At 43.5% G+C, this 20,207-nt stretch overlaps 1 protein-coding gene across 1 annotated transcript in view; it reads right to left on the minus strand.

Moving 5' to 3' along the window:
- LOC126177105 (proton channel OtopLc) overlaps positions 1-20,207 on the minus strand; it is a 760,838-nt gene that overhangs the window by 428,194 nt on the left and 312,437 nt on the right. The window lies entirely within an intron of this gene.

Genomic DNA, 20,207 nt, shown 5'->3' on the forward strand with positions numbered 1-20,207 from the left:
TTACCGGTTTCGGTGTATAAAGACCATCACCAGATCTGCAGCAAAAAAATCGGAAAGAAACAAACACACTCGCAGATTGTGTACAGCTTAAAAACAATGAATAGAGCATAATGAAAAATACTACCGACAAATATATGCATTTGTGCGCCTTAAGTATGAAGAGGCACACCTGTTTGATAAAAACAAAATCCTAATGTAATGCAGCCATAGTGGTATCGTCAAATGTTAAATGCAAAATCAGCACTACCATCATCAAATATAGCCGGCCGAAGTGGCCGTGCGGTTATAGGCGCTGCAGTCTGGAACCGCGAGGCCGCTACGGTCGCAGGTTCGAATCCTGCCTCGGGCATGGATGTGTGTGATGTCCTTAGGTTAGCTAGGTTTAACTCGTTCTAAGTTCTAGGGGACTAATAACCTCAGAAGTTGAGTCCCATAGTGCTCAGAGCCATTTTTTGAACCATCATCAAATATATATAAATAACATCATATGCACGAGTTATGTTGTCATTAGCGCTAATGTTCAAAACAAGCTGCCGTACAGTAGCCACAAGATGTTTGTGTTGTGAGTTCACCAGATGTCGCTAATGTCGGCACAAACTAGTTTTAAATAATTAATTGGACAGCGTAAGATCACGGAGGACACAATAGTTGAAGTCTGTAATGAGCTTATAACGTATAAAACGCATTACAGTAATAAAACGCGATGAAACATAACACGACAAAAGTCAGATTGTTAGAAAGAGGAAGAGTTAAGAGACAGTAGTTCCAATATTGCAGGTAACGACATAAGTTATGAACACCTTGGATAGTGCACAGGATAATATTAAAAACCATAAAACAAACCGCTAAAGAAGCCACAATGAAAAAAAAAAAACATAGTGCTGCACATAATCAGCGCCGTCTGTTAGCGCTAACGCTAGAATTCCGCACAGGCGGGAAGTGGTTGGTGGAACGTGACCGGCAGAGGGCATCACGTACCCTGCGGTACTCCGTTGCAAGAAAAGAATGATAAAATTCCGTAACAGTGGGTGATCCACATCATCTAGTTAATGCAGTCTATGAAATGAACAGAGAAGGAACAAGAAAATACTGGAGTTATGCGTAAAATGTACGAAAACGATGCAACTTCAACTATTCTATCCTCCTTTATTTTACGCTGTTCAGTTAATTATTGAAAACTAATGTATGCCGAGATTAACGACATCTGGTGAACTCACAACAGAACCATCTTGTGGCTACTGTATGGCAGCTTGTTTTGAACAGTAGTGCTACTGACAACATGACTCGTCGTGCATATGATGTTATTTATATATATTTGACGATGCTGGCGCTGATTTTGCATTTAACATTTGACGATGCCACTACGGCTGCAGTACATTAGGATTTTGTTTTCATAAAACAAGTGTGCCTCTTCATACTCAAGGCGCACTAATGCATAGACTTGTCAGTAGTGTTTTTCATTATGGTCTATTTATTGTTTTTAAGCTGTAGACAATCTGCGAGTGTATTTATGTTTTTTGACATTGTTGCTACAGATCTGATGATGGTCATTATAGACCGAAACTGGTAATCTGTTAACAAAACGTTTGTGACCATAGACGTAAATTAAAAGAAACTTACTTATTTATTCATTCTGACAAGATTAGCACGATAAGACCCAATTTTTAAATATAACTAGGCATTTTACATACACAGTAAGATAAAAAAAGAAAATAAAAGGTGTCCACGAAGGAATTACCTGAATAGGACGTAAATCTGTGGATCTGACGTACATGTGCAGACAAACAGATGATTACAGTTTCAGAGAAATTGGACGATTTATTCAAGAGAAAGCGCTGTACAAATTGGGCATGTCAATAAAGCGTTGGTCCACCCCTGGCCCTTATGCAAGCAGTTATTCGGGTTGGCACTGAGTGGTAGGATGGTTGAATGTCCTCCTGAGGGGTATCGTGCCATATTCTGTCCAACTGGCACGTTAGGTCGTCGAAATACCGAACTGATTGATGGGCAGTGTCTGCCGTGTGCGGGCGAGCATTATCTTGCTGAAATGTAAATCCATAATGGCTTGCCATAAAGGGTAACAAAACGGGGCGCAGAATATTCTCGATGTACTGCTGTGCTCTAGGAGTGCCGCGGGTGACAATAAAAGACATCCTGGTATAAAAAGAAATGATACCAAAAACCTTAACTACTGGTTGTCAAGTCGTATGGCGGACAAGTCAGCTTGGTCTCCCACAGCTGTCCGGGGGTCTCCAGACGTGTCTTCGGCCATTGCCTGGAGTAGATTTGTCTTCAGCGGTTAGACCCTCGTCGAACCGAGACTTGATGACCAGCGAACAAACACTTACTCTCCCTTGATTACAGAAGCGTCTACCAGTGGTCTGTGCATGTTTGCGCTGAGCTCCGACATTGTTGTTGTTGTGGTCTTCAGTCCTGAGACTGGTTTGATGCAGCTCTCCATGCTACTCTATCCTGTGCAAGCTTTTTCATCTCCCAGTACCTACCGCAACCTACATCCTTCTGAATCTGTTTAGTGTATTCATCTCTTGGTCTCCCTCTACGATTTTTACCCTCCACGCTGCCCTCCAATACTAAGTTGGTGATCCCTTGATGCCTCAGAACACGTCCTACCAACCGATCCCTTCTTCTAGTCAAGTTGTGCCACAAACTTTTCTTCTCCCCAATCCTATTCAATACCTCCTCATTAGTTATACGATCTACCCACCTAACCTTCAGCATTCTTCTGTAGCACCACATTTCGAAAGCGTTTCTTCTCTTCTTGTCCAAACTATTGATCATCCGAGTTTCACTTCCATACCTGGTTACACTGCATACAAATACGTTCAGAAACGACTTGCTGACACAAATCTGTACTCGATGTTAACAAATTTCTCTTCTTCAGAAACGCTTTCCTTGCCATTGCCAGTCTACATTTTATATCCTCTCTACTTCGACGATCATCAGTTATTTTGCTCCCCAAATAGCAAAACTCCTTTACTACTTTAAGTGTCTCATTTCCTAATCTAATTCCCTCGGAATCACCCGACTGAATTCGACTACATTCCATTAACCTCGTTTTGCTTTTCTTGATGTTCATCTTGTATCCTCCTTTCAAGACACTGTGCATTCCGTTCAGCTGCTCTTCCAGGTCCTTTACTGTCTGACAGAATTACAATGTCATCGGCGAACCTCAAAGTTTTAATTTTAATTAATAATAATGATTAATAATGGCGTAGCTCCGACATAACGCACTCATAACTGCAGATAATACTGTTCTGACTACCACTGACTCCTGCAGCGTACCGAGGACACTGCATAGGTGCAGTTCGTGGTTAAATACAACATCTCAATCTGTAGGGTTGGCTACCATCAGCATACATCTTCAAGCACACTCATTTTTGGTCAATACCTGCAAAATCATTACACATATAAGGCACGAATATGTTCTCTGGAGGACAGGCTTTGTTTCCAGCAACTCTTCATAGTACATCATTCGTATGAAACATAGAGGAACAGAAACTCCGGGCGTAGCACATGAAACTTTTCTTTCTACATTAAATTTTCAAAGCGCCCCCAGTTAGTGTTGATTCATACAAGAAGCAGTCACCGCATTGAATCCGAAATGTGTTGACGTAGCCCTGAAGTATTTACTGTGTACAGTTTTGTAGCCCCCCAACGTCGAAACGACGCCTCATCAGTGAAAAACACAGCAGCAGTAAAATAAACATGCGGAACACTAATGGATAAACCATAACAAAAGTGTTCCTGTCCAGGGAGAGTAGTGACAACACCTGCACATAGCTCACACGATATTGATACAGAACGTGGCTATGTTAACTCTCGCTAGACATCCATGCGGTCAACATTACTTGTTTCAGCTACACTCATGCTCATAAATTAAGGATAGTTGCAGAAAGTGGTGCCACACAACGTGGCACTACACAAAACTGGCGCTAATAGCGAAAGCACATAGGGAACACACACGACACAGATCTGTAAGTCCACGGTATTGGTGATAGGTTGAGAAAACCGTCCCGAAACATGTGCTACAAAACGCCACTGTTTCCTGCGCATGTACCCCTATATCAATATGGCACGTGATCACCATGCACACTTACAAAAAGGCAGCACAACGGGTTTGCATACTCTGTATCAGGTGGTCGAGCAGCTGCTGGGGTATAGCTTCCCATTCTTGCACCAGTGCCTGTCGGAGCTCCTGAAGTGTCCTCGGGGTTTGAAGATGTGTAGCGATACGTCGACCGAGAGCAGCCCAGGTGTGCTCGATGGGGTTTAGGTCTGGAGAACAGGCAGGCCATTCCATTTGCCTGCTATTTTCTGTTTCAAGGTACTCCTCCACGATGGCAGCTCGGTGGGGCCGTGTGTTATTTTCGTAGAATTCTTGTGTACTTCGCACTGCAAATAACTTGTCCTTCAGTCAGCATTGTAGGTCGATCAGTTCCGTCTGTAGATCATCCGGAGCATCTTCAACTGACCACGAGAACGGTCGAGCAAAGAGGCGAATGACAGGGGACAAACTCGTAACATCTGCAAATCGTGCTCGAAATTGTTCCTTAATTTTTACAATTTTTGATACGTATTCTTGAAATCTAGCACTTTCATGGACCAGTCCAAGAGTCTGGAAATGTGCAGTGTTCTCTGTCAATAGCTGGCTCTCCCAAAGCGCAAGCTTCCTTTCAAAGGCAATTACTTTTTCCAACATGTCAGTAATTAAATTATTTTCACCTTGCAAACTGACGTTCAGGCTGTTCATGTGAGACGTAATGTCCACGAGAAATGCAAGGTCTGATATCCAACAAGGGTCTTCCAACATAGTTTCACTTTTTGCCTTCTCATGTAAGAATGTTACTATGACCAAACGTAAATCAAAAAATATTTTCAGCATTTTACCTCGACTGAGCCAGCATACTTCGGTATGGTAAGGTATGTCGCCGTAATCCGCTCCTAATTCCTCCAAGAACCGCCGAAACCGGCGATGCGAAAGCCCATGAGTCTTCAGATAGTTTACAGTACGCACAACAATTTGCGTGACGTTTGCTAACGTTATTGATTTTACACAAAGCGCCTCTCGATGCAGAATGCAGTGAATTCCGTACACCGTCTCGTCTGTGCGCCCTAGCTTTTTGAGCATCCGTGCTATGAGTCCTCTCTGATGGCCTTGCATTGATGGTGCTCCATCTGTGGTCACTGAGACTCACCGATTCCAGTCCATACCGACACCATCAATCGCTTGCTCCACAGCTTGGAGTAAGTCCGCACCTGTAGTGGTCCCTTTCAACGGTACTAAGTCCAAAACGTCCTCTGTTACACAAAGTGCGTTATCGACACCTCGTATGTATATCACAACCTGGGCTGTATTTGTAAGATCTGTTGCTTCATCGAGCGCAACAGCGAAAGCAACATTTAGCCTTATTTATTAGCTGGCTGTGCACATCGCCGGCCATAGCACTGATACGTCTTGTCACTGTTTGTTTGGATAGACTGATATCTTGAAACCTGCTAACGTTCGTGGGACACACAAGTTCTGCAGCATCAATCAGACACCCTTTCACAAACTCCCCTTCGGGAAAAGGGTTTCCCAGATTGTGCAATTCTTAATGCAAATTTAAAACTTGCACGCATTGAAAATTTAGCGTGGTTGTCTTTCTGGAAAATTGAAAACATTACATTGAACAGCGCACAGTAAAATAGACATAAATGTAACACAAGAAACTAAGAGTTCAAGAAGTATCAGTTACTTTGGCCTACAGTAAAATCGAGTTGCTGTATCTCATCCATTTCCTTAAGGACATTTAATTTTGCTTGCCGGTCTTCACTGTTGAGTACACTATGTAAGTAGGCCGTTTAGTTTTTTTTAATGGTAACGCCACGTAGCGCTCTGTATGAAAATCACTGGCTGTGCTGTGTGCAGTCTGTGGCTGGGTGGCATTGTTGGAATTTGCCATTGTAGTGTTGGGCAGTTGGCTGTTAACAGCGCGTAGCGTTGCGCAGTTGGAGGTGAGCCGCCAGCAGTGGTGGATGTGGGGAGAGAAATGGCGGAGTTTTGAAATTTGTAAGACTGGATGTCATGAACTGCTATATATATTATGACTTTTAAACACTATTAAGGTAAATACACTGTTTGGTCTCTATCAAAATCTTTCATTTGCTAACTATGCCTATCAGTAGTTAGTGCCTTCAGTAGTTTGAATCTTTTATTTAGCTGGCAGTAGTGGCGCTCGCTGTATTGCAGTAGCTTGAGTAACGAAGATTTTTGTGAGGTAAGTGATTTGTGAAAGGTATATGTTAATGTTAGTCAGGGCAATTCTTTTGTAGGGATTTTTGAAAGTCAGATTGCGTTGCGCTAAAAATATTGTGTGTCAGTATAAGCACAGTCATGTATAATTTTTCTAAGGGGACGTTTCAACTTCACTCGTCTTTGTGAAGTGTACTGTAGTGTGTTTCAATTGAAAACTTACGCTGGCCTATTATTCGGCGGCGCAGCAAACACTGAGTTTTCGCCAACGGCTACAAAAAAGAATTGCAGTTCCCAGTTATTTTTAAACGACTGAGAACATAGATCTCCCGTCCATTGCTTTTTCACAGTACCCGCCATTTCTCAGTACTTCTCTGTTAAGGTTACGGTCACCAAAGGTAAACGAGACTGGATATGTTGCTCTCTTGCTTTTACCACAGGGAAGTGGAGCCGCCGCCGATCATTTAGGACTCATGTCTAATAACAGATGTCGCTGTCGCACACATGCGCACATGTGCAGCACTTCCGCACGTCTGCACACTGTGCAGCGTTTGGCCGGCTCTGTCGTACACTAATCAATAAGTGTAATAACATCTGCCGGCTCCCCATTTGTGTAGAGTTCCATAATGTACCGGAACCTAAATACGCGAGGGACACATACAGGGTTACTACAAATGATTGAAGCGATTTCACAGCTCTACAATAACTTTATTATTTGAGATATTTTCACAATGCTTTGCACACACATACAAAAACTCAAAAAGTTCTTTTTAGGCATTCACAAATGTTCGATATGAGCCCCTTTAGTGATTCGGCAGACATCAAGCCGATAATCAAGATCCTCCCACACTCGGCGCAGCATGTCCCCATCAATGAGTTCGAAAGCATCGTTGATGAGAGCTCGCAGTTCTGGCACGTTTCTTGGTAGAGGAGGTTCAAACACTGAATCTTTCACATAACCCCATCACTTCATCACTGAAAACAAGTTTCGCACTGAACGCATCCTCTTCCATGAGCTGTCGCAACCGCGCCGAAAATTCAAAGCGTTTGATTTTGTCATCGGGTGTCAGGGCTTGTAGCAATTGTAAACGGTAAGGCTTCTGCTTTAGCCTTTTCCGTAAGATTTTCCAAACCGTCGGCTGTGGTACGTTTAGCTCCCTGCTTGCTTTATTCGTCGACTTCCGCGGGCTACGCGTGAAACTTGCCCGCATGCGTTCAACCGTTTCTTCGCTCACTGCAGGCCGACCCGTTGATTTCCCCTTACAGAGGCATCCAGAAGCTTTGAACTGCGCATACCGTCGCCGAATGGGGTTAGCAGTTGGTGGATCTTTGTTGAACTTCGTCCTGAAGTGTCGTCGCACTGTTATGACTGACTGATGTGAGTGCATTTCAAGCACGACATACGCTTTCTCGGCTCCTGTCGCCATTTTGTCTCACTGTGCTCTCGAGCGCTCTGGCGGCAGATACCTGAAGTGCGGCTTCAGCCGAACAAAACTTTATTAGTTTTTCTACGTATCTGTAGTGTGTCCTGACCATATGTCAATGAATGGAGCTACAGTGAATTTATGAAATCGCTTCAATCATTTGTAATAGCCCTGAACTAAGCAATTATGTACTCGCTATTTTAACCAGACGTAACCAAGAAGACGTTTTGATCTTCGTCTGCATGAAAAAGTCTCATTTAGTGTACCGGTAAGTCTGCTCATGTGTTTGTCCAATTCCTGGAATAAACTCAGTGGCTGGAAGTCACGGGAGATAATCTTCCCACCTGATGGTTTGCCGTATTTAACGCCCGAATGTTGTGGCTAGATGCAGTGTGTGGTGAGATAGCAGCCTCTGTACAGACACTTTTTTAGTGGACCTAGCATCACGTAGTAGATTAACCGTCTGTGAACGTGGAATGACAATGGTTTCAAGACCTGTAGGTCTTGCAGAGATCACACAAGAATTCGAGTTTCCTAGATCAGCCGGTACCGTAGAGATAATGTTTCTACAGGCGTAAATCGTCGCATAGCACGAGCCCTAGTGACGTCACGTTGCCTTTGTAGAACCACACGGAGAGATCGGCGTGATGCTGCGCCAGATGGCCGTAGATTTGAATGTGGGGCCTGTAATCATACCCTCCCACACATCACTATTAAATTTTTCTTAGTGTCTTCATTAGTTTCAAAAGCTTCGAGAGGCGTAAGAGACACAAAAGAAAAACTTTTTACTTATCTTCATTTTCTCTTGTTGTGTAACAATTGCTGGCCAGTTTGCCGCAGGCAAGGACACCCTTCTCAACGGAATCAACGCATGCATCCAGGTCAGAGGGGTGTTCAACGCCACACAGATAAGTGGACTCATGCTACCAAGTTATTTCTGCATTTGACCCTATTTTGAAATTATTGAAATAACATCACATACAGTCTCAACCTGTGAAGTTTCACTGCGTTTCCTTCTCCACTTTTGGGTGCTCAATTTTTTTGTCATGCAGTGTAATCGATGCAGCGTCAAGTTCGAAGAATTCCTTCATAGCAACAAACCTGGGTTTCTTAATATGTCAAACATCCGTCTACATCATTCACTAGAACTCTAGGGGCTTATATCACAACTAGGTGGAATATCATCCTCATATTGATTTTACTTGTGCAATACTGCTCTGTCATACATAGTTAATGCATTTCAAACATGTTCCAATTTTAAAGTTAAAACTTTTTGTGCAGGTATAAACACCTGCCTCAGGATGGTAACATTAAGATACAGAGTAGTTGCTCACTTTCAGAAGGAATACCCAGCATATCGAAATCTAGCTTGAACAAAAATATTGAAAATAAATACGGATAAGTGTGTCCAGTCACTTATAAAAAAATGGTTCAAATGGCTCTGAGCACTATGGGACTTAACATCTATGGTCATCAGTCCCCTAGAACTTAGGAGTACTTAAACCGAACTAACCTAAGGACATCACACACATCCATGCCCGAGGCAGGATTCGAACCTGCGACCGTAGCGGTCACGTGGTTCCAGACTGAAGCGCCTAGAACCACACGGCCACAGCGGCCGGCCAGTCACTTATAAATCCTTATTTCCATACAATTATTTTAGAGCCTTTTCAGGCTCATTTTCAGATGGGACATACAGAAATTACATATTTTATGTTCGTAGCTTGACTGTGGATAGTGGCTTGCGGCAGTAACGGTGGTTTGTTGTTAGTATCTACCAAGCAGCTTCAATTTTTATGGCCTATCGACAACAGGGACATGAAAGGGAAACAGTGGTTGGGAAGGGAGTGAGACAGGGTTGTAGCCTCTTCCCGATGTTATTCAATCTGTATATGGAGCAACGAGTAAAGGAAACAGAAGAAAAATTGGGAGTAGGTATTAAAATCCATGGAGAAGAAATAAAAACTTTGAGGTTCGCCGATGACATTGTAATTCTGTCAGAGACAGCAAAGGACTTGGAAGAGCAGCTGAACGGAATGGACAATGTCTTGAAAGGCGGATATAAGATGAACATCTACAAAAGGAAAACGAGGATAATGGAATGTAGTCTAATTAGATCAGGTGATGCTAAGGGAATTAGATTAGGAAATGAGACACTTAAAGTAGTAAAGGAGTTTTGCTATTTGGGGAGCAAAATAACTGATGATGGTCGAAGTAGAGAGGATATAAAATGTAGAGTGGCAATGGCAAGAATAGCGTTTCTGAAGAAGAGAAATTTGTTAACATCGAGTATAGATTTAAGTGTCAGGAAGTCGTTTCTGAAAGTATTTGTATGGAGTGTAGCCATGCATGGAAGTGAAACATGGGCAATAAATAGTTTGGACAAGAAGAGAATAGAAGCTTTCGAAATGTTGCGCCACAGAAGAATGCTGAAGATAAGAGGGGTGGATAACATAACTAATGAGGAGGTATTGAATAGAATTGGGGAGGAGTTTGTGGCACAACTTGACTAGAAGAAGGGATCGGTTCATTGAACATGTTCTGAGGCATTAAGGGATCACCAATTTAGTATTGGAGGGCAGCGTGGAGGGAAAAAAATCGTAGAGGGAGACCAAGAGATGAATACAGTAAGCAGATTCAGAAGGATGTAGGTTGCAGTAGGTACTGGGAGATGAAGAAGCTTGCTCAGGATAGAGTAGCATGGAGAGCTGCATCAACCAATCTCTGGACTGAAGACAACAACAACAACAACAATCGACAACAGAATTAATTACTATACACTGTAGACGCCGAGTCTTGCCGCAAATCCGCTAGAGTTAACCACATGCTGTACTGCATATATCGGTACAATAAGCTCACCAACACATTTTGTGAAATAGATTAGTAAATGATTTGAAGGATAGGGTGAGCAAAAGTCTGCGATTGTAGGAGGATGCAAGATGACTTGGATAGAATATATAAGTAGTGTGATGAATGGCAGCTTGCTCTAAATGAATGTGATACTACAGTGCCTGTGTTTTTCAAAAGTACGGGCCAATGTTCCTTCGAGCACGCATGTACGTCTCAATGAACTGGCACTGCGGCGACAACAGCCGCTGTGAAATACGTGAAATGTATTCGCAGTCGCGAATACGAATAACCCTCAGTTGTGTAACGGAACGCCGAACTGATACTCGAACCCGGATTTCCAGCTTATCACAAGCAGTAGCCTTACGACTTGGCTATCCAAGGACACTCCACGCCCAGACCCAAACTTCCATACGTCATCAATTATTTGTGTCCAGCCTGCAACCCTACATCCATTATGTATATTCCTGCAGAGGGGAGACATTTTAATTGAGGTTCGGCTGCTCGGTGTCAGCGTATAAATACACGCATGTCCGAAGAAACAGTGCATTGTGCTTATGAACATCACGGCCACTGCAATATCGCATTTATTCGCCGATACAGGGTAAACGGCTTTCAATTAATATGTCTCACATGTACGGGAGTATACACGATAGATGTACGAGTGCAGGTTGTAGACAAATGGGTGACGAAGTATGAAAGTTTGGGTGTGGCCGTGGAGCATGCTCGGATATGCCGATGGTTAAGCGGCGGCATGCGACACGCGGGAAATCCGCGTTCGAGTACTGGTCCGGCTCAAATTTTCGCCGTCGTCATTCCATTACACAACTGAAGAGCGTCCGTATTCGATACAGTGAATACACTTCATGGAAAAATATGAGTTAATGCAGGTAAGTAGGAGAAACAACCCTCTAATGTTCGAATACACTATTAGTTGTGTGCTGCTTGGCACATTCCAATCGATTAGGTACTGTATGGTTCAGATGGCTCTGAGCACTATGGGACTTAACTTCTGAGGTCATCAGTCCCGTAAAACTTAGAACTACTTAAACCTAACTAACCTAAAGACATCACACACATCCATGCCCGAGGCAGGATTCGAACCTGCGACCGTAGCAGCAGTGCGCTTTCGGAGTGAAGCGCCTAGAAGCGCTCGACTACAACGGCCGGCTTATATACTGTATCTAAGCGTGATGTTGCAAAGCGATATGAAGAGGAACGAGCACGTAAGTTCGGTAGTAGGGAAGGCGAATAGCCGATTTCTGTTTATTTGGAGAATTCTAGGAAAGTGTAGCTCTTCTATAAAGGAGACCGCGTTTAGAACACTCGTGGGATTCAATCCAAAGTACTGCTCGAATATTTGGGATACCACATTGTGAGGTTCAAGAAAAACATCTAGGCAATTCATAGGCGTTCTGCTAGATTTGTTGCCGATAGGTTCGATCATCACGCGAGTATTACGGAAATACTGTGTGAGAAATGGGAGAAGATGTTATTTCTGCGAAACACTATTCAGAAAGTTCAGATAACCGGTGTATATAAGACTGTTGACTGCAATAAGTATAAACATACACTATCCGAACAGGACTTGAAGGCCCAACGGTACCGACCGGCCGCCGTGTCATCCTGAGCCCTTAGGCGTCACCATACACGGATGCGGAGGGGCATGTTGTCAGCACACCGCTCTCCCGGCCGTATGTCAGTTTACGAGAGCGGAGCCGCTACTTCTCAATCAAGTACCTCCTCAGTTTGCCTCACAAGGGCTGAGTGCACCCCGCTTGCCAACAGCGCTTGGTCGACCGGATGGTCACCCATCCAAGTACTAGCCCAGTCAGACATTGCTTATCTTCGGTGATCTGACGTTGGCAACTCGTGGTCTACTGCCTAGCGTTGCTGCCTCTGGATCACGGGGTCCTGGGTTCGATTCCAGGCCGGGTTAGGGATTTTCTCCGCCCGGGGACTGGGTGTTGGTGTTGTCCTCATCATTTCATCATCACTGATTGAAAGTGGCAAGATTGGATTGAGTAAAGATTGAGAATTTGTACGAGCGCTGACAACCGCGCAGTTGAGTGCCCCACAAACCAATAATAATAATAATAATAATAATCCCTGATCCGACGGGAACCGGTATTACCACTGCTGCAAGGCCGTTAGCGTAATAAATACAAGCTCGGGAAATTTTCAGAAAGAAAGCAGTCGGCAATGTGTTCCACTACAGAGATAGCGCCCGTGTAACCGGCTCTGCAACAGAATTAAAAAAAAAATTCGCAGCCGTCATTTGCTTAAAGACAAAACATGGATCGTAAACGTAAAGCGTCTTCAGCTGCAGGGAGAACTGCTCTCACGGCGGTACATCCAGGCTCTCAAGGCGCGGCTTGCAATCGGGCAACGCATGGGCGGCTGTCCATGTAATGGCAGAGCCCACATGACATCGTATGACGAACGGTGAGCGTAGTCCAAGACGCGCATCACGTGTATTCTCATTCTCCCTCCCTCCCTCCCTCCCTCCCTCCCTCCCTCCCTCCCTCCCTCCCTCCCTCCCTCCCTCCCTCCCACACACACACACACACACACACACACACACACACACACACACACACAGTCTCTCTCTCTCTCTCTCTCTCTCTCTCTCACACACACACACACACACACACACACACACACACACACACACACTCACTCACTCACTATTCAGTTCTGGAAGTCGACCCGAGATCGCGCCGCGCTGCTGGTATCAATGTTCTAGGAAATTTGGACTATAGCGCTCCATCAGAAAGTTTGCCCATAGTAAATTTGAACATAGAAGTTTCCTCTTATTTTGCTATCTTACTTCGTGATTCGTACTTAGCAATTTTCGCTCTTTGGGTCGTTTAAATCCCGTAAGATTCTTCTACACAACGACTTTCATTTCCTCACCCGAATGATCGCTCGCTCCATCAACTTAATTTGTGTATAATTATCAGCTGAGGAGTTTCGACGGGACGCTGTGCCCTAGTCTGCCTTCTGCCTCATGATACCAAATGAGAATCCATCTTTTACAATAATTCTGCATAATTACATTACCTGACAAAAAAACTGACCGAGAAATGAAATGAAACTTCACAGGTTGACAGAGTACGTGGTGTTAATTTCAATGATTACAACATAAAGTTAGATTTACAAAGAACTTGTCAGTAGGTTTGAGCCGTGGTAAAAATTGCTGTTTTGAAGAGCGCGCCGCAGCGCGTAGAGTGAAGCAGTCGCCCTCCGTTTCTGGCGGTGGCGCCGCTGTGGCAATCGCAGCTTAGGTGTCTCCCTCTGGTGGGAAAGGGGAAAGGTTGCCTGTTCACGTGCATTTAAGGGGCGCTATGGGCTCTCCAGTCGGTCAGTCTGGGTCTGTCTCTCGTGCGCATTAGTGTCTGTCTGTCGTTCGGATCAACCTTTAAAGCCGGGAAAATGAGTCTTTCACTCCGCCAGTAAGAGAACTCAGCAGGTGGTCGCCTGATCGGGGCTTAGTTCCTGCATCTGAGTCTGCGCGTTAGGCCGCCAGTCTGCTCGATTTGCTCAGGCAATGGTCATTGGCGGTTGGATCGATCGGTTGGTCGGTCGCGCACTGAGACACAAGATGACTTTTCCGTCTTGAGCGTCGGAGCATGTGAGGTCGCCACGTGAGTCCAGTGGGCCGCGGCGTATAGCGAAGGGTAGTGACTTCGCGGTCGACACGAGAGCAACAGGAGTCAACCCACGACATCGGTCTGGCCGGTGCGAGCTGCGACGCCGTGAGACGGGCGATCGGGGCGCCTTCCTGCGTCCGTTGAAGCGGCGCGCCTTCCTGCGTCCGTTGAAGCGGACGGTTCGGGAGAGCGTTTTGGGGGTGCTGCGCCAGGTCTTCTCGAGAAATCGCAGTTTATTAGAAGTTAAGTCATTGGTGATATGCTGTTTGATTTAATCTTGTTAAATTCTACTTGTTTTCTTGGGGATGTCACCAGACGTTTTGATTTGGGGTCGTCCCACCATTCTTCTCAGTTTGCCCACCCGCAGGAAGGTGATTGTTTATAAATTTGCTGGTACGTTTTTCCCTTGTGGAGTAGGGGCGGGTTAGAGCAACCAGAGGTTCGGGTTGTTCGGTAATCTCTCTATCAATCTACCGTACATTAGTAGCTGCCTCTGTCATGTTTGTCGGATTTATCGCTTGGAGTGTAACGGCCTAATACCTGAAATATGTTCTGATCTTTGGAAACTTTGATATTATTGCCTATTATCTTGAGAGGCGGTATCTGTGTACTGCAGATCATCTTAACTATTGTTTGGCCAACCTTGTAGAATTTTATATAAGGTTGCATTTTTAAATGATCATTTTAGTATATAAAGTTGCCACCCTTTCACCGTAAGACTTTCTCTTAGAAGTTAAAATCAAGTTGCACCTTCGGTCGCAAGGTTAATATTTTAATTGTTAGTGTTTTGTACCATTTCCACCCCTCCTACGGCGGGTGAATAGTTTGTGTGCTTGTGTAAATTGTTAAAACTCTTAGTTTAAGGTAATCTGGTATGTTGCAGATTTGCACCAGAGTAATCTTTCAGAGGCTGTTGTGAGCGGTCGTAACTACGGACGTGTCAAAAGGGAGCAGCAAGGTTCTCTGCCCGAAAGCTCATACAGTCAAAACTTGTTTCTTTCTGCCTCTGAATAAATTGTAACTCTGATATTTAGAGGGTGCTTTCTGATTATAATTTTCAATCTGTTTCTTTCAAAAAATGCTTTTAGGCACTATTAAAGTGAATAAAATTCCCATTTGTTAAAAGGAATTTGGTTATGGTTTCATCAGTTACTCCCTGGCAACTACTTCCATGATTATATAGTGTGATTAAATGTGTTAATGTTCTTGATGAATAGCTAATAAATAAAATAAATTCTTAAGAATATTCTTTGAAAATAAATCACGGTTCAAGGCTACCACTTGTAAGTAGGCTGTTTATGTTTTCTTATCGGCAACGTTACGTAGCGCTCGGTATGAAAATCACTGGCTGTGCTGTGTGCAGTCTGTAGCTAGTTTGCATTGTTGTCTGCCATTGTAGTGTTGGGCAGCGGCAGCTGGATGTGAACAGCGCGTAGCGTTGCGCAGTTGGAGGTGAGCCGCCAGCAGTGGTGGATGTGGGGAGAGAAATGGCGGAGTTTCGAAATTTGTAAAAATGGATGTCATGAACTGCTATCTATATTATGATTATTAAGATAAATACATTGTTTGTTCTCTATCAAAATCTTTCATTTGGTAACTATGCCTATCAGTAGTTAGTGCCTTCAGTAGTTTGAATCTTTTATTTAGCTGGCAGTCGTGGAGCTCGCTGTATTGCAGTAGTTCGAGTAACGAAGATTTTTGGTGAGGTAAGTGATTTGTGAAAGGTACAGGTTAATGTTAGTCAGGGCCATTCCTTTGTAGGGATTTCTGAAAATCAGATTGCGTTGCGCTAAAAAATATTGTGTGTCAGTTTAAGCACAGTCCTGTATAAATGTTCAAAGGGGACGTTTCACACTTAGCAGCATGACTTCACAGCCCTTCTGGCCTGGATGCGTCGACTGGTTAGGTTGGTTAAGGTTGTTACGAGGCCGTTCTATCCTCTTATTAGACAAACTGGCCAGCAGCACTTCAACTGATCCTTGATATCCCGAATACATCAACTGGAACGGGCTGGTCCTACACATGTTCTGTCGGGACCTACCTTCCGATCTTGCTGCTCACGGGGAGCAGACAATTCGTAGAGACACGTGTCGTGTGTGGACGAACACTGGCACCACCATTCGGTCGCATCGCAACCATTATCAGATCCAAATGTCCCACAAATCCGGTTACTGCACTACTGGAACAGCCTCCGAGTGGAGGCCCTCGCTGATGCTGTAACGCCGGAAATGCATATCCTCCTATTTCCATCTATTGTACTATAAATTTGTTTTCCTTATTTTTGTTACCTGAATATATAACATTTCTGTGTCTTTGTATATTGTAATTGTTTTACTATTTGTATATATATATATATTTATGCATTTATGTCGATGTATAATTGGTTTGTTTCGTAAATATTATTTGTATTTTTACGCTGGGTCTTGCCTAGGGAAAACTGCTATCGAACGATTACATCGATAGGTCGTATGAAGAACGAAAGTGTTTAGGATCTTTGGTAGTGTTAACTCTGCCGCGTGGAGCGCGGGCTGAGCAGAGGGAGTCTGGCTGGAGTAGCGAGTGGAGCAGGTGCGTTGTGTGAAGCTTCCGCGAGTTGCCGCGCTTTCGGGGTTTGGCAGCATGTAATTGAGCTCGACTTGCGATGATAGTTTCTGACATGGTGTCGCGGACGGGGAGCATTAGCTGGCGCACATCAAGAGCCCGTTTCGTCTGGTGACCGTGTCGAGAAGAAGGCGCGCCAACATCCAGCTTCTGCAACAGCGACGGCCGACAATGAGTGACTGTCGCAACCTCCTCGATCGACGGCTTCAAACCTTCAATCAACCAACAAGGAAGACTGGACGCACGTAAAGTTTTAGAAGTGTATGGCAGACCTCAGCTTTTAAAACTGTTCAAATCACAAAATTACAGCAACGTAGTATGAACCTTTGTTGCTCATTGTCCCAGTTGCATTACCAAGCAGGGTCCCTTCCTTTTCCGAAATGAACCCGAGTGTCGTTGAAATTCAAACGCCAGCATTAAAGTAATATAGCTAATTCTATTTCACTGCTTTAATTTCAAAGTTCAGTTAAAGTATTCATAGCTGGCTACAATATTCAGATTACACAAGCACAAATAAAGAGTGCGAGTTTTGTTACCATATTTTAGCTTACCTGTGACTGCAGCTCAGCTTGGTACGTACTAAATTTTACTATTGTTAATTGTTCAGAATCATTTAATTCAAGTTAAAAGTTAAATCTCTTATTTCTAAATTGCGTAGATTCAAGTAGCTTTTGAAATGATTGTTGAGGTAGTCCAAGACTAACCGTATTTTACTGAATTTCGATGTGCTTCAGAAAGAAAGCTCACTATTAACTTCAGTCACTAAATTAACTTTCGATTTTCCGATTTTATTAATTCTTTTGCTATATTAAGTCAGAGTGTAGCGAAATTTATTACTTCTGACAAACTTTCAGTTTTCACACTACACGTGTCAACCTTCAGTTGCCACGCTTCTAGTGCTAATTATATTTTTCAGTTAATATAGTAATTGTCCTTAGGACTGGCGACCGTAATTTTCCCCAAATCTCAAATATCTAATTACCGCTAGTTAATTGTTAACGTAACGGCCGCACATTTACTTTCTTTATTAACTTTACCCCTTTTCAAAATTAATTTCCACCAGTTTCATTTGCATTTTTCCTTTCATTTAGGTGTAACCCTTTCCTCCCTCTTTACCGACAAATTAACCTCGGTGACGTTTGCTTTTCCCAAATTTCCATTAGGTACACGCGGTCTAATTTTTCACTGTCATTAAGGTCGGTAAGTGAGGGGGAGGTTACAATGCCACTTCCAGACTGTCACATGTCAACAACTCACTCGCGTTGACGGAATTTCTGTGTCTTCTTAGTGATCACTGAACATCTGACCCTGTTAACGGCCCTTATATACCCCACCAATCACCAACAACACTAATGCACCGTCTATTTCACCTGTCCCAGAGAATTGGAACACACTAACCACTTACACACCAGACGAAGGTGTGTCCGACTCTGTGTTCCAGGTGCTTCGCGTTTTTGTCAGACAGTACACACGGTGCCCCTGAAGAAATTGTCAGTGACCAAGGATATGATATGACAGGAACGATCTTGTGAAGCAACGAACTTCATTTGGACATACACCCTATTCCGAATGGTTGCCGAGATAGAATACATTTAATGTGCATTGTTACTTATTTTCTGTGTTAGTCAGTACATTGACATAGATTACAACGGACCACAGCAGTGCAGAGGAAGTCGAGACACACAGCTTGATGTAGGACACTTGTGGTCTACCAGGTCGGGAAACTGCCTTAAAGTGGCTTACAGTAACTACCAAAGCTACAGTACATGCGAGAGGCGCAAGACTTTATGTATTCTCTCGATATCTTCGAGCAAACTATCAGTCCTTGAGAAAAAAATGTATAGGACCTTTTGGTACGAAATTCAACATCTTGTAGATCTCTTTTCAGGAGAATTCCGAAATTGCCTATCAGTATTTATTTTGTAATCCGACACGTTTTCGCTAAAGCCCGCGATATTGAAGTTATGCAAGAAAACCCATGACAGTAACATTAAACGTGTTGTATCTCGGAAACCATTCGGAAAAGGGCATATGTCCATACGATATTTCTTTTTGCTTCAGATGAGTGTCTATCATATTACCGGACATTGACCATTCCTCCTGGGACACCGGATATATACGTTTCTGCACTTCTATTTATCCAAATCCAGTGACTACGGGAGAGCTGGGTATTCTCATATACAATTCAGATTAGTTTTACCAGATATACTTCTTACAGCCGGCCGGTGTGGCCAAGCGGTTCTAGACGCTTCAGTCTGGGTATGCCTCGGTGTTGCCTCGGGTATGGATGTGTGTGATGTCCTTAGGTTAGTTTGCTTTAAGTAGTTCTAAGTTCTAGGTGACTGATGACCTCAGATGTTAAGTCCCATAGTGCTCAGAGCCATTTGAACAGTTTTTCCAGCAGTGATAGGCAAACGGAAATAGAAAAAGAATAGTTGAAAGAAAGAAAGGGGGGAGGGAGAGGGAGAAAATCACAAAAGCAGCAGTAGCCTATTGTTACGATAGACAGAGCAGTCATTGTTTTCTCTCCTTCCTTCTTTTTTCTTGTTTTCTGCTTCACATTTGTTTCTCTTTCATTCTCAGGTTCATGCAGTTTCCCAGATGAATGCCATTCTCAGCGGGAGCAAATTACTTCTTGTGATCTACTGTGCTCAATACTGCGACTGCTGATCTTCCTACTACGTATATATAAGTGGCTTTTAATCTTCCACTGAGAGCAGAAATAGTACTCTTTGCTGATAATGAAAGTATCATAATCGAGTTAAATAGAGGTTCAGAACAGGAATAAGAGAAAAACATTATTCAGTAAAAGGCGTATCACTTACCTAGAAATAACACGCAGTTCATTCTGACAAGGCATGATGTATAATAATTCATATAAATGGGAAGTAAGATCAGGGTTTAACATCACGTCTACAACGAGGTCATTAGTGACTGACCGCAAGCTCGGATTGTGTCAAGGATGGATCAGGAAATTGGCAGTGTCCTTTCAAAGGAACCATCCAGACATTTGCCTGTAGCGATTTAGGGAAACCGCAGGAAACCTAAATGTGGATGGTCGGACGCAGATTTGAATCCTCGTCCTCCCGAATGGGAATCCAGCGTGCTAATCACTCCGCCCCGTCAGTCGATCACAGAAATAGAGCATATGTAGAAAATATGTAAAACTGGAAGTTCAGATTTCCTGAGCGTATAGGTTGGCCAGAACATGAAATGGAAATCACGCATTACAGATCTCCTCGAACGTTTGAATTCAGTAGCATTTGCTCAACAAGTAACTACAGAACATGGTGACCAAAGTATCAGATGTTGATTCTATTCGTTAGTATACATGGAACAAATTTCTGTAGCAGTTAGACAATCAGCCACAGAGTATTCATAAATACGAGGACAACATTAGGAACAAAAATAACCTCCAGTATCCACAGC

The sequence above is a fragment of the Schistocerca cancellata genome, chromosome 3, assembly GCF_023864275.1.
Source record: "Schistocerca cancellata isolate TAMUIC-IGC-003103 chromosome 3, iqSchCanc2.1, whole genome shotgun sequence".
Lineage (NCBI taxonomy): Eukaryota > Metazoa > Arthropoda > Insecta > Orthoptera > Acrididae > Schistocerca > Schistocerca cancellata.